The sequence below is a fragment of the Lissotriton helveticus genome, chromosome 4_2 (assembly GCF_964261635.1).
Source record: "Lissotriton helveticus chromosome 4_2, aLisHel1.1, whole genome shotgun sequence".
NCBI classification, from domain to species: domain Eukaryota; kingdom Metazoa; phylum Chordata; class Amphibia; order Caudata; family Salamandridae; genus Lissotriton; species Lissotriton helveticus.
The window spans coordinates 129,146,090-129,159,550 of NC_136064.1; positions in this window are offsets into that span (position 1 = coordinate 129,146,090).

The following is a 13,461-nucleotide window of genomic DNA, read 5'->3' on the forward strand; positions in this document are numbered from 1 at the left end:
TATTCTAAAGGTTGGGAAAAGAATGGTTAAGAGTACAATTAAGTAATTTGCAAAATAAGGACTTTACTCATACTAATTGGCCATGAGGACTAGTATCTCAGAACAAAATGACTACTTCAGATAAATGCTTGTACGGAAGTTTATTGAGAGGTATTTAAAAATAAGTGATATTATTTTATTACTTTGTGATTGTTGAAGATGTAGCATCCTTACACAACAAATTGCGATTTAGAGAAAAACATTTAAGACATGTTTTTTCAAATATTTACATTATGTAATTAAATGTTGTCTCGGTTTTTTAAACACAATCATTTTGATTGTGATTTTTTCCCCCACTGCTATATGATGAGTAGTATTGAACTCACAGTTTATAGTGAAAATCAATATATTCTGAGAACAGCAAAAATAAACCATATAACATATTGTACAAGTTATTTTGTATTTTGTATTCAGAAATATTTATTATAACTGATTTCTTTATTTTCTTCCACAGAGATTACATTTATAAGGTAAGTACGACTAATAAAAAATACTTTTTCATTAGTTTTTATTTCTGTTTCCCCCTATCCTTTCCTCACTCCCTCTCTCTTACCCTCACTCCCTTCATCCCCTCACTTGGTCAGTCCCCTTCTGTCACGCTCACTCCCTTTAACTCATCCACATTTCGTCATTTACCTTTCTTTGCTCCTTCCCTGAGTCCCCTTCTGTCACTGTTTCCTTCACTCCCTCTGTCTCTTCACTTTCTCACTCCCTTTGTCTCATGCTCATTCACCTTTATCCACCCTCTATCACCCCTGTTTCCTCAACTTCAATGCCCTTCTCTTACCCTACCTCACCCCTGTTCCCTTACTCCACTTCCTTCACTTATCCTCATTCACCATACTTCAATCCATACTTCATTCCCCTTAGCCTACTCTATTTCCCTTTGTCTATCCCTTACACTCCTTCCCCGTCTCTGCCCCATTCACCTTCTCTCACTCACCCTTCCTCACTCTATTTCTCTTAGTGCCCTTCCCTTATTTTTTCACTCGCCTTAACTCACTCCTCTACCCTTAATCCCTTTCTTTTAGACACTGTTTCTCTCACCTTCCATTACTCATCACACTCTCCTTTCCTCCCTCACCATACTTTCCTTTCCACAGTCATTCCCTCAGTCCCTTCCTCTCCTTCACTAAGTCATCTTAGTCATTGATTTATACACTACACATTCTGTCCCTCTCTCTCTCTCCCTTTCTCTTCCTTTCTTTCACTTTCTGTTTCCTGCACTCCTACTTTCTTTTGTTTTATGAAATGAATATTATAACTCTATTTTTTCTTTTCTTCCACAGATAGTATATTTTTAAAACAAATTTACTATTAGTTTGTTACTATTTGTAAGGTAAGTATGACAAACAAAAATACTTTTTAATCACTCTCTTACTTCTCTTTCTCTCTTGGTCATTGTTAAATCTATCTTTTATTCGCCTTCCTTAACTCTTTTTACTTTCCTTTAGTTTCCTTTTCTTATTCTCATTATTTCCCTTCTTTCTTCTTTACAGTCTTTCTGTCATTATTAATACTGTTTTTTCAGCCTCACTCATCTTGTCTAACAACCTTTTTCTCTCTCTGTCCTTTACTTGTCTTTCCTATCTTCTACTATCACTACGTTTATCTTGCTTTTTTTCCATTACTCCTTTCCCCTCACTCGTATATCCCTTCCCTCGCTATCACTGCCCTTTACTCAATCTCACTCCTCTTCTCCCACTTCATGTTCTCTTCTCTGTGTATCACTCCCATTTCTTTTCTTCTTCTCCAATTTCATCAGTACCCCTCATTTTCTTTTCCTCACTTCATCTGTCAATCTTGCTCCCTAATTTCTTTTTCTCATTCCCTTCTGCTACCTCCTTTTCATTTACTCTCTCACTCATATTTTGAATATTTTTTCTCCCTCTCTTATTGTGTGTTACTCAGTCTCTCTTCCTGTCTGTATCTCACCCCTTTTCTCTTTTCCTCTCTCTTTCCATTACTCTCCCTCACACTCTTTCACTCATTTAATTCCTCAGGGGCAGATTTAGAAACCCATTGCGCCTCTTTTATACCGCCTGCGCGTTACTTTTCTTACGCAGTGGCATTGCAAAAGACGCGCCATAGTGCAGGGAGATGCCTCACGTTATAAAACCCTGCACCACATGAAACCAGTCTCAGGTTTCATGTGGGCATTTCCATGCAGGGGTGGGCGTTCCGTCACAAGAACCCCTTTGAAAAGTGATTCAGTGAAATGAAATGAAATGAAAATGAGTTTTGTAAAGCGCACATAGCTGCCCAGAGGCGTCCAAGCGCTGAGTACTGACCGTGTGTTGTCAGCTAAAATAGTGAGCAGAACGAAAACGACTATTTATTAAACAAGAAAGTTTTCAACTGTTTCCTGAAAGAAGTAAGGTTCGAATTGGATCGGAGCTGAAAAGGTAGACTATTCCATAGCTTGGCCGCATTCAGGGAAAAAGAGCGACCTCCTGATCGAGACCTGTTTACCCTTGGCACAACAGCACGTAAGGCCTTAGTTGATCGTAGCTGTCTGCCGGGAAGATATGGGGTGATTAGAGGGCGACTGATCACTGGACCAGTGTCCCAAAACGATTGGTGTGCCACACAAAGAGATTTAAAACTGATCCTGTCTTTCACCGGGAGCCAGTGCAATCTTGCCAATCCGGGTTTCACAGAGGTCCTGCGGGGAATCTGCAGCAGCGTTCTGGCGGCACAGTTTTAAATCACCTGCAGCTTTTTTAATGTGGATTCTGGGGCCCCAAGGTACAGTGCGTTTCCAAAGTCAAGCCTGGAAAGGATCAATCCTTGAACGACTATTTGTCTTGCCTCAAAAGGTAGCAAAGGTAGAATCTTCCTCAGCATTCTAATGAGGCCGAAACAAGTGGCAGATAGTACAACCGCCTGGTGGTCGAACGTCAAGGACTTATCCAGCCAGACACCCAAGCTCTTGATGGACTCCTTGGGGACTGGGGCAGTACCCAAGCAGGCTTGCCCGATCTGGTCGATGGCAGTGGGCGCCGAGTGGCCCAGCAGCATGACCTCTGTCTTGTCCCCATTCAACTTCACTTAAGCAGCCCGCCAAATCCACTGTACCCGGAGGGTTTCCAGCCCGCGCCAATGAGACCACCAGCTGTGTATCGTCCGGATAGGTCACGATCTTAATATCATAAGTGCGGACGATCCCAGCCAGCGGCCTCATGTAGACATTAAACAGCGTCGGGCTGAGGGAGGAGCCCTGCCGGACGCCACACTCCAGGGGCCTGCTGGTGGAGGTGATATTACCCTCAAAAACTTGGAAGTTTCTGTTGGTTAGGAATGAACAGATCCATTCCAACGCTCCTCCTTGGATCCCAATGTCCCGGAGACGCTGCAGTAAGATGGTATGATTTACAGTGTCAAAAGCGGCACTTAGATCGAGGAGGATGACTGCCACCGATCCTCCCCGATCCAAGATGCCCCTTGTTTCCTCCAAGACTGCCAACAAGGCCGACTCGGTCGCATGCTTGGGATGGAAGCCGGTCTGCGAAGTGTCAAGGAGGTTGTTATTCTCCAGGAAATCGGTCAGGAGGCTGTTAATATACTTTTCCAGTAATTTGCTAGCCCATGGAAGCAGGGAAATTGGATGGTAATTGCTGAAGTTGTTACTATTCAGATTGGGCTTTTTGGGAAGTGCCTTTACCCTAGCCTCTTTCCACCTAGATGGAAGTTTATTGGTGGAAATAGAGGCATTGAGCACCTTTAGTACAACCGGGAGGATGGTTTGACTAACGGTCCTTAGGAAGCTCGGAGGGGCAGGGTCGCTTGGGGAGACAGATTTTACCTGGGTCATCAAAGTGGCTAATAAGTCCAAGCGCAGCAATGGAAATGTGTCCAGCACTGGTGGCATATTATCTGACGCACTATTTGTGGCATGTCCGGAAATGACTGCTGTGGTTGAATATTTGGGAAAGCAGAGTATATAAGATCTATTTTTTTTTTAAATAGTCTGCCAGCTCGTTACACCGGACTTGTAAATTGTCACTGTTTATGGGGGGCTGGGGAAGAACTGTAAGGCTTTTTACTATTCTATAGATTTCCTTGGAGTCGGATCTGGCATCAGTTATCTTTTTTGTATAATATAGAGATTGAGCGTTCTTAATCTCCTGCTTTTATTCCCTAATGGAACTTCTATATATAGCTTTGTCTAGATCTGTATAGTCCAGACGCCATTTCCTCTCCAGCCTTTTACACTTCCTTTTTATCTCCCTAAGCTCTGTGGTGTACCAAGGGGCAGATATCCTAGCTCTTTTGGCCCGAGTTGTTTTCACTGGAAGAATAGAGTCCAATGACTGGGTTATCCAGTTGTTAAAAATGTCATTGGCGGCCGTCGGGTCTGTAGTAATTGAATGTATAGTGCCTTGAAGTTGGTGGACCCACTTGTCTGTAGACAATTTGGGCCAGTTTCGGGCTTTGCGTAGTCCTGTAGAAAGCACAGGCAATTTAGAGGTATACCAGATTAGCCGGACAAGTCGATGGCCTGTCCATGGAAGTACAAAAGGGGGCTCTATCACTAGGTCCGGACAGTTGCTAAACACCGGGTCCAGCAAGTGTCCTTTCACATGTGTGGGTGAAGGGACCAGTTGGGTCAGCTGCAATGCAGATAGACCAGCGATTAGTTCTTGGGCAGCATGGTCAGTTATATCTTCAAAGTGCATATTTACGTCGCCAAGCAACGTAAAGTTGGCTGAGATGGTGACAAGATCTGCAACTGCTGAGGGCACAGAGTCCAGGAATTGTCTGACCAAACCAGGCGGACGGTAGAACAGTACTCCGGAGAAATTTTAATTTGGTGACAGTTCCAGACTGAATGAGGTACTTTCACAACCCATAATAGAGGTGGAAATGCATCGGCAAGTGAACCTGTCTTTAAATACTATAGCTAAGCCTCCTCCCTTCCCCGACGTGCGGTCTGTCCTGACTACTTGATAGCCCGGTGGTAATGCTTGGATAAGGTCAGGTGCAGAAGACGAGGTGAGCCATGTCTCCGTAAAAAAGACTGCATCCGGATTATAATCTTCAAGCAATAGGGCTATTTCTCATTGATGCTTGGGCAAAGACCTGCAATTTAAAAGATACATCTTGAAAGAGTGCCGGTGTTCAGTGGTTATAGTGCTTCTTGGGAGGGTATTGCAATGTTTGCAATAAGAGGGCACATTCAAAGGATGATACAGATGGTGACAATCTCCTTTTGGCGCGGGTCGCAAGCTAAGTAGTACATTAGGGGTATATCCTGTATGAGGGCTGAAAAAATAGGCAGGGGTTGTGGCCCCTGGCCCCGTCCGGTCGCGGACGGGCTTGCCTTTGACGCGCCCGCTGGGCCCGCCCGCTGCGCGGACGGAATGACAACATCCCTTTATACAGGTAAGAGGCGGGTGGGAGGTGACCAACAACCCGAGCGCCAACCCAGATTTCCCCCAATATGGCCTCCTGAAGCCCTGCCTCACCAAGCGTCAGCGCTGACTCTGCTGCGCTGGGAGCGGGGACGAGTGAGAGGAATCCCTGGTCAGATACGATTAAAACTTTCAGACCTAGATGTGACATGCATCTGTTTATTCCTGCGCCATGGTGCACCGCTTTGCAAATGTGATGCATCATGAGTGGTGCAAGGATTAACTTGTGTGTCGCATCTTTTCTGGCGCATCTCTGCTATTTTGCAGAGATGTGTTGGGTAACATAAATCTGGCCCTCTGTTCCATTCCCTCTCTACGCTTTCCTAAGTCCTTTCATTCTCTTACTCAATTTTTTAATCACTTATTTCCCACTTCTCACTTTCACTTACCTCCCTTTTATCATCCTCAAATCCCCTTCCCTCACCATCATTCCATTTCTTTTACCTTCACTCCCCTTACCCTACTCTATGTATTTCCCTTTGTCCCTTACTCTCCTTCCATATGTCCATTCTCACTCCCCTTCTGTCACTCCTCCTCCTTTACTTTCTTTTCCATACTGCTCTTCCCTTAATGTTTAATTTCCCTTAACTCACTACCCTACCTTTAGACACCTTGGAGCAGATTTACAAGCCCCTTATGCCTCCGTTGCGTCACTTTTGTGATGCAGCGGCGGTGCTAAAGATGCACCATGGTGCAGGCTGTTTACAACGTGACGCATCTGGGAGATGCGTCACATTGTAAAGCCCTGCGCCTTAAGGAGGCGTTCCGATGCAGGGGGGCGTTCCTGCGCAGGAAAGCCTGCTAAAAGTGGCTGAGTTAAATCTACAAGATTTCACTCAGTCACTTTTAGGCCAATGCTATGTCAAAACCATGCGCCTGCTTGAAGCAGGCGTAAGGCTTGACGCAGCATTAGTTGAATGGGCCACCCAGGAGCATTGCTGGAGCTGCATTGCGCATGCGACGCAACTCTAGCAATGCGACACCTTTACGGCACAGATGCGTCACGCATCTGTGCTGTTTTTGCCCCGTGGTGCGCCACATTGTAAATGTGGCACATCAGTGGTGGCGCACGGGTGGTTTTGCTTGTCGTAGGTTACTTGGCGCATCCCTGCCGATTTGCAGAGATGCACCATGTAACGTACATCTGCCCGCTTGTTTCATTCACTCTTTTACTTCAGTTTCTTCAGTCACTATGATTCCTTTATGTCACTCATATGCTCAGTCCCTTACTCCATTTTTGTCATTCATTTCAGTTAGTCATTTATACACTACACATTCTTTCAAAAGAAAGATGAGACAGTGCGTAAGAAATAGAGCTCTTTTTTGAAAAATTAGTTAGTTCTGAAAATAACTTTTTTTTTTATTTATTATTTTGTATTTTTTTTTCAAAGTTTTATATTTTTGTTGTTTTTTTTTAAACGCAAACTGAAATCCTGAACTTCAAAAGTGTTCAACAGTAACAACAAAAAACTGAAATAAAAACAAAATTATCGCCTTTTCGTGCACACATGCTCCACGATGCGCTTTTCAACAAGCACAATTTCGAAGCACTTGTTGCACCTCATGTGCTCCTTCATTAAATATGGCCTCAGGTCCAGTTCGACAGTTGAGGGAGATGGAGGTGTTGCCGAAGAAGTCCTGGCACAGCTGGTGGCAGTTGTGTGGCCAGGTCTCTGGTGAATGCCTTCACAAACTGTGGAGGATGAACTTGCCTCACATGCCTAATCATTGTGTGGATGGAGAAGGAATATTTTTTGGAAGGATTTCCCTTTGAAATAACTCTGTCACAAAGGTTGCATGTGACCTTCGGCGCATTCACCTTTTTTTGGTCCTCTGGATAGCGAAAAAATTGCCAAATGAAGGATTCTTTGACTCGCCGATGAGGAACACGATGTTGGTGATCAGATTTTGATGGAGATGAATGTTGTCTGGCAGCCATTTCAAGTTCTTGTCAGTGAAGCTGGAGAGGGTCCTTCTTCCACAAGACTGAAACAGATAGTGAGGAAAATGGCTGGGGTTCCTGAAGATTTTAGAACTGAAACTACTATGAACTAATGAAAAGTGTTGTTTTTGTGTCACATGACTTTACGTGCGCGCTCGGGTGCGCGCACTGCGCTTATAGCGTTTTACCCGATTTACATTAAAGTTTCAAATGTGAGAAGGAGACAAGGTAGACACTCCCTGACCCCCTAGGTTTTCTCAGGGGGTCCATTAAGGACCCCCAAGGCCCAAAAAAACGTTTTTTTTTTCTAAAATGTTGCGGGGTGCACGCACCCGATCGCGCACCCCGTCTCAAAATGGCGTTTAACTCGATTTACATCAAAGTTTCAAAACGTAAGAAGGAGGCCTGGTAGACACTCCCTGACCCTCTAGGTATTCTCAGGGGGTCCATTAAGGACCCCCAAAGCCCAAAAAACGTTATTTTGTTTCTAAAAAGTTGCGGGGTGCGCGCACCCGATCGCGCACCCTGCCGCAAAATGGCGTTTAACTCGATTTACATAAAAGTTTCAAAACGTGAGAAGGAGGCCTGATAGACACTCCCTGACCCTCTAGGTTTTCTCAGGGGGTCCATTAAGGACCCCAAGGCCCCAAAAAACCTTTATTTATTTTCAAGAAAGTTGCGGGGTGAGCGCACTCGATCGCGCACCCCGTCTCAAAATGGCGTTTAACTTGATTTACATAAAAGTTTCAAAACGTGAGAAGGAGTCAAGGTAGACACTCCCTGACCCCCTAGGTTTTCTCAGGGGGTCCCTTAAGGACCCCCAAGGCCAAAGATTTTTTTTTTTTTTCTAAACAGTTTCGAGGTGCGCGCACCCGGTCGCGCACCTCGATTTACAAGAGTGTGAAAAACGTATAGTGGAGATCTTGGAAAAGGGGCAAGGTAGACACTCCCTGACCCCCTAGAGCTTCTCAAGGGGTCCCTAAAGAACTCCGAAGGGCAAAAAAACCCTTTTTTTAAATAAAATTTGCGAGGTGCGCGGTTATATTACACTGAGGGTGTGCCATTCTTTCACAAGGATGATGTCATCAGTGGTGTCATTTGAGATGTCATCAGTGATGTCATGAGTGATGTAATATGTGACGTCATTAGCAGTGCATTGCGGGCGTGCCAGTTATAGTGAGTACAACTAACTATAACGTGGGAATTTCAATGGTTTTGTATGAGTAAATTGTCCAGCTAACTATAACTGATATGAAACTTATGGTTTTTTCAATGAATTTGCTAGGTTTTTTAAATGCTAATTCCTAACTATAACGTGTGTGAAACCTATGTTTTTTTCACAGAATATATATATATATTACCTACTGGCGGTCGCCAGTAGGTATATATAGTTAGGATTTTTTCTCTATGGGATTTTTGAAAATTCTATGTCGAATAACTTTGGCGTTTGAGGACGGAATTGGCTGAAAATTTCAGGAAAATGGAACATTATGTTTCTGAGCAGCCCCTGAAAATTCGGGGGGGTTTCGTCAAGGGGGGGCCGAGAAAAAAGGGGGGTCCCAAAACGCATTTTTCCCATGCAATTTTCCATAGGGCGGTTGGCCTCACTTTTAGCTCGAACGGCTGAATGGATTTCCACGAAACATGGCAAAATTGTAGGGACTGGTAGCCCGATGTGCCTTTGCTAGGTCTCAATATATGTGTTCCAGTGGATTTTGAGAAATTAACGTTCAAAAAAATATATATATCTGTAAGCGCGCTCCGGGCAGCGCCCCGGTTCGCGTACCTGACGCGTAACAGAACTTCGCGAAGCAAAGCTGATTGGCTCTCCGGTGTCTGTCAACATTCTAAACAGTACGGAGCGGCCGCCATCTTGTCTCTCGTTAGGATCGAGAGACAAGAGGAGGCTAAAACAAAGGGGTAAATGACCATAAGGGGGCATAGCAGATACTCCCTGACCCCCTAGGTTTGATGTGGAGGCTTTAAAAGGGCCCTGCGGGGGAAAAGAAAACATTTTTTTTTTTCGTTTTTTTTGCGTGGGGAGCGCCCGGTACGCGCACCGGGAAGCGGTGCGGGGAGTGTATTATAAGGAAAAAAGAATGATAGACTTTTTAAATATTGTATGTTTATTGATTATTTGTTTTGTTGTTTTTTTTACATTTTTTTTTATTTAAGTAGCAATATGTAGGTACCAATGCAGAGTCAAAAAATGAATATACACCGTCTCCTTTGTAGATATCTTGCATGTTGTTTCAGAAGTTATTGTGGAATATGGAATTCATACCATAGTGTGTCAGGAAAGCAGAAACAATATGGAGGCAGGAGATGATAAAGAGATGTTAAATACACATTGGAGATAATATAAAGTTGCACAGTATACTATAAGTCTGACTTTACATTATAATCAATTTGGTACTAGTTTATGAATTAGATATAAAAATGATTAAAGACTCGAACAATTTTTTATTATTAAATATACATTAATTTTTCTGATTCTTTTTCAAAATTTAATAGAACGTCTAACATTTGACTGTCCGATATGTCTTCTTTTTGACTGAACATAACTTCCCACATTTGACCGTCCTCATATTGAAGTAAGAAATCCACAGATTGTACACATTGTAGAAGTTCATGGTCTCGTAATTCATCCATGAATTCCAAGTCAATGGGTTCAATGATTTCCTCATTGTTCATCTCTAGGACAATTTCAAAGGAAACGTTCTGTTCTCCTTCCATTTGTGTACTGAAATTTGCATAAAAAATAAATATATCAGTAGAGATAGGGCACTGTTGGGTTTAAGTTCAGACAGGTACTTTTCAGGCGTGAAGTAGTACTATTAAAAAGTGCCTGTGAAAAAGCCTAAGTAAATTCATAATTATACCACAGAAACCTAAATCAATCCATAATTATAATAAACAAGCCTTTCTCAATGTCTAACTCTTACAGAGGGACAGTATATAACTATCTGAAAATGTTTTCAAATTTATAAAATAACATCTTACCTTTTAAAAACAAGTTTAAGTTGTCAGTGAAAATGATCTTGCAATGTAGTTCAGGAAGTAGTAGTCAAAATGGCTGTGTTTCTCTCTCTTTCTTTATATATATTCAGGTACATAACCAATCAAATGTCAGGTAAAAAAAGTAGAAAATGAAAGTAACATTTTAATTGGTTGTCAATTCCAACACTTCAGATGTGTTTTGTGAAGTTACCTCAGGGTATTTAGAGAGGTCTACAGGCTAAATGGCTAAATGGAATTCCAACCAAATTTGTGAAAATGGTAGGGATTGGTATGTAGTATGAGCTAATCTATATTTGGTGAAAGTGTCTCCAGTGGTTTTTCTGTATATTACTTTCCCACCTTTTTTGAGCGAGCGCTTCCCGGTGCGCGCCCCGGTACGCGAACCGGAAGCGTTACGGGAGTCCTCCATTTTGTGTTTCGGTAGAATTGAGATACAAGATGGAGGGCAAATAATGTTCAGAATGAGTAGAATGGGGCACGATAGACGTATCCTGACCCCCTAGGTTTTCTGAGGGTGGCTGAGGAGGCCCATATGTGCGGAAAAAAAAAATTAAAATTTTCATGCGGTTAGCGTCCGGTGCGCGTACCGGGTAGCGCTCCGGGGAGCGTACTTTGGTGAAAATTAGTGAAAAAAGTTAGAGTAAAATAATAATTGTGAGTGATCAGATGTAGGGTAGCTCTGAAAAGAGCATTTGGGTCCTGTGGCTGATGTAGGTACCTACAAGTAGGTACCAATGCACAGTTTTAAATTGAGGATGAAAATTCTGTTCCCCTCATCTGAGAAGTGAACTCCATCTCCACTGTAGATATCTTGCATTTAGTAACGCAAATTATTGTTGTACATGGAGCCCATTCCATGGTCTCTCATGTAAGCTGAAACAGATTTATTTACATGCTTCCTCGATTTCTCAATTTGTGGACAAAATTGGTTTGACCACCTCCATTTCTGTCTTTGGCATATATTTGAATATACCAAGGCAGTTTGAGGAAATAGTGCCATCAATTGCTCAAAGGTGTCCTTTAAAAGCATTTCCAGACCTACCCCAGTCAAAGTGCCCAAGTCATTTCCTCCACAGTGCACAATTAACAGGTCAGGTTTTGGCAAATGCAAAAAGGTTTTCACCAATGGTATCAATTGGTGACATCTTAATCCTCTGTGGCCAATCCAGTTGATTTCCACATTTTGTAAATTGAGGTTGTGTAAATTTCTGTTATCAGCATACCTTTGAGCCCAGTGTATATAACTATGTCCAACAATCCAGACAGAAAACATGGTGAGAGGAGGTTCTGCTGCAGTCAGATGAAGTGTGGTAATGAAATGGCAGTTGAAACAGTATGAGTATGTAATGAAAAAAACTGTGGAGTTTCTGTGGTAATTAATCAGTAGCAGTGATTGGTGGAATTTGATTGCTGAAAACAGAAAGTTAGGGTGCATGGATGAGTTCTTTGAAAGATGTAATTTGAATGGTCAAGAAAAAATCATTTTATGAAAGATTGCACTGGATACGCAGGTGTACTGAGAGTTCAGAGTTCAATTGAAACATTGTTGTGTGAACTTGCAAACATGAGAGATCTTTCAGGAGGTGGTTACTATGGAAAAAAGGCAGAAAGGGCAGAGGGGGGAAGGTTGTAGATTTGAAAAAAGTGAGGGAAGAGTTTTGATTGGGTGACATGAGAGATATTTGTGATGAATTACAGCATTTCTGTGCCATTGTTGGTTGCAGCCTCTGGAGTGCATACCTTTTGCTCTGCTGAAGACAAATTGGTGTGTGTCTGAGACTGTTTTGAAACTCAAAAAGTATTTGCTAAGGTGAGAAAAAATTCATTTAATTTAGATAGAGAATAGTATGCTTTAAGGAGAAAATTATGAAGAAAGTGGTGTATTTAAAATGTTGCTTTGTTTCATAGGTTGCTTAGGGCATATTTACAAGGCCTTTGAGTCCCTTTTATGTTATTTTTCCCATTTTAATTTAAGACATTTCCCCGTGGTGCAAGGTCCTTGTAAATACGCCCCATATGTGCTTGGCAAATTTAGATTTTGTTTCTTTCAGTTACATAGCCTTGTTAAAAGTGATGGAAAAATGGTGCAAGGGCCTTCAAAATACGCTTTCATGTGTGTTAGGGCATTTTAAGTCACTTCGCCTTGAATGTAGTTGAATAACTGCTTTACTTGATGTGTTTAAAAACGTTTATTGAAGTCATTTAAGTTTCTTGATATGTACTGCTAGAGTTTCATAGGCTGCTTGAGGCATATTTAAAAGGCCTTTGAGTCCCTTTGATGTTATTTTCCACATTTTAATTTAAGTTATTTCCCTGTGGTGTAAGGTCCTTGTAAATACGCCCCCATGTGTGCTTGGCTAATTTAAGTACTGATAAGATGTGCTTCTACAAAAGGACCTGTGTTGTGTTTTCAAATTATGACCAGAAAATCGTTTTAAAAACAAAAAACGCTTTTCACATTTATGAGAAGGTCATATTTTGTGTGCTTCTTTAAATAAATATTGAACTGAGAAATATTAAACTGAGGCTTCTGGAAGTGTCAAAGGAGGTGAGTAATGTACATTGCTCTGTTGGATACAGTCCTCATCCTCTGCGTACTCTTGGATATGCTAGACTAAATCTGCTCTATGAGATAACTAAGCTGAGGAAACACAGGTTATGTGATTCTGAAATGAGGAAAAGAAATTCCAAATTTTTCAATTACATCACCTGTGTTTCCTAACTTTACGAATCACATTGTGCAGATGAGGTTTAGGCCTGTCCACGGACACAGAAGAGGTCTGGCCTTTGTTCAAGAGTGAAGTGGACATGACTCACTTCATTGGTAGGCTTGCACATGTATTATCTCCTCTGTACTCTTCAACAAGCCTAAATTTCATCTGCAACCCTGAGTAGGCCTCACCTCAAACAAACCTCTGGATAGGCCACACCTTATCGTCATCCTGAATCAATCATTTAAAATGTTAGGGGCAGATTTATGATGGCCGTGTGCCTCTTTTGCGCCACTGTGCGTCACTTTTGTGACGCAGTGGCGGTGCAAAAGAT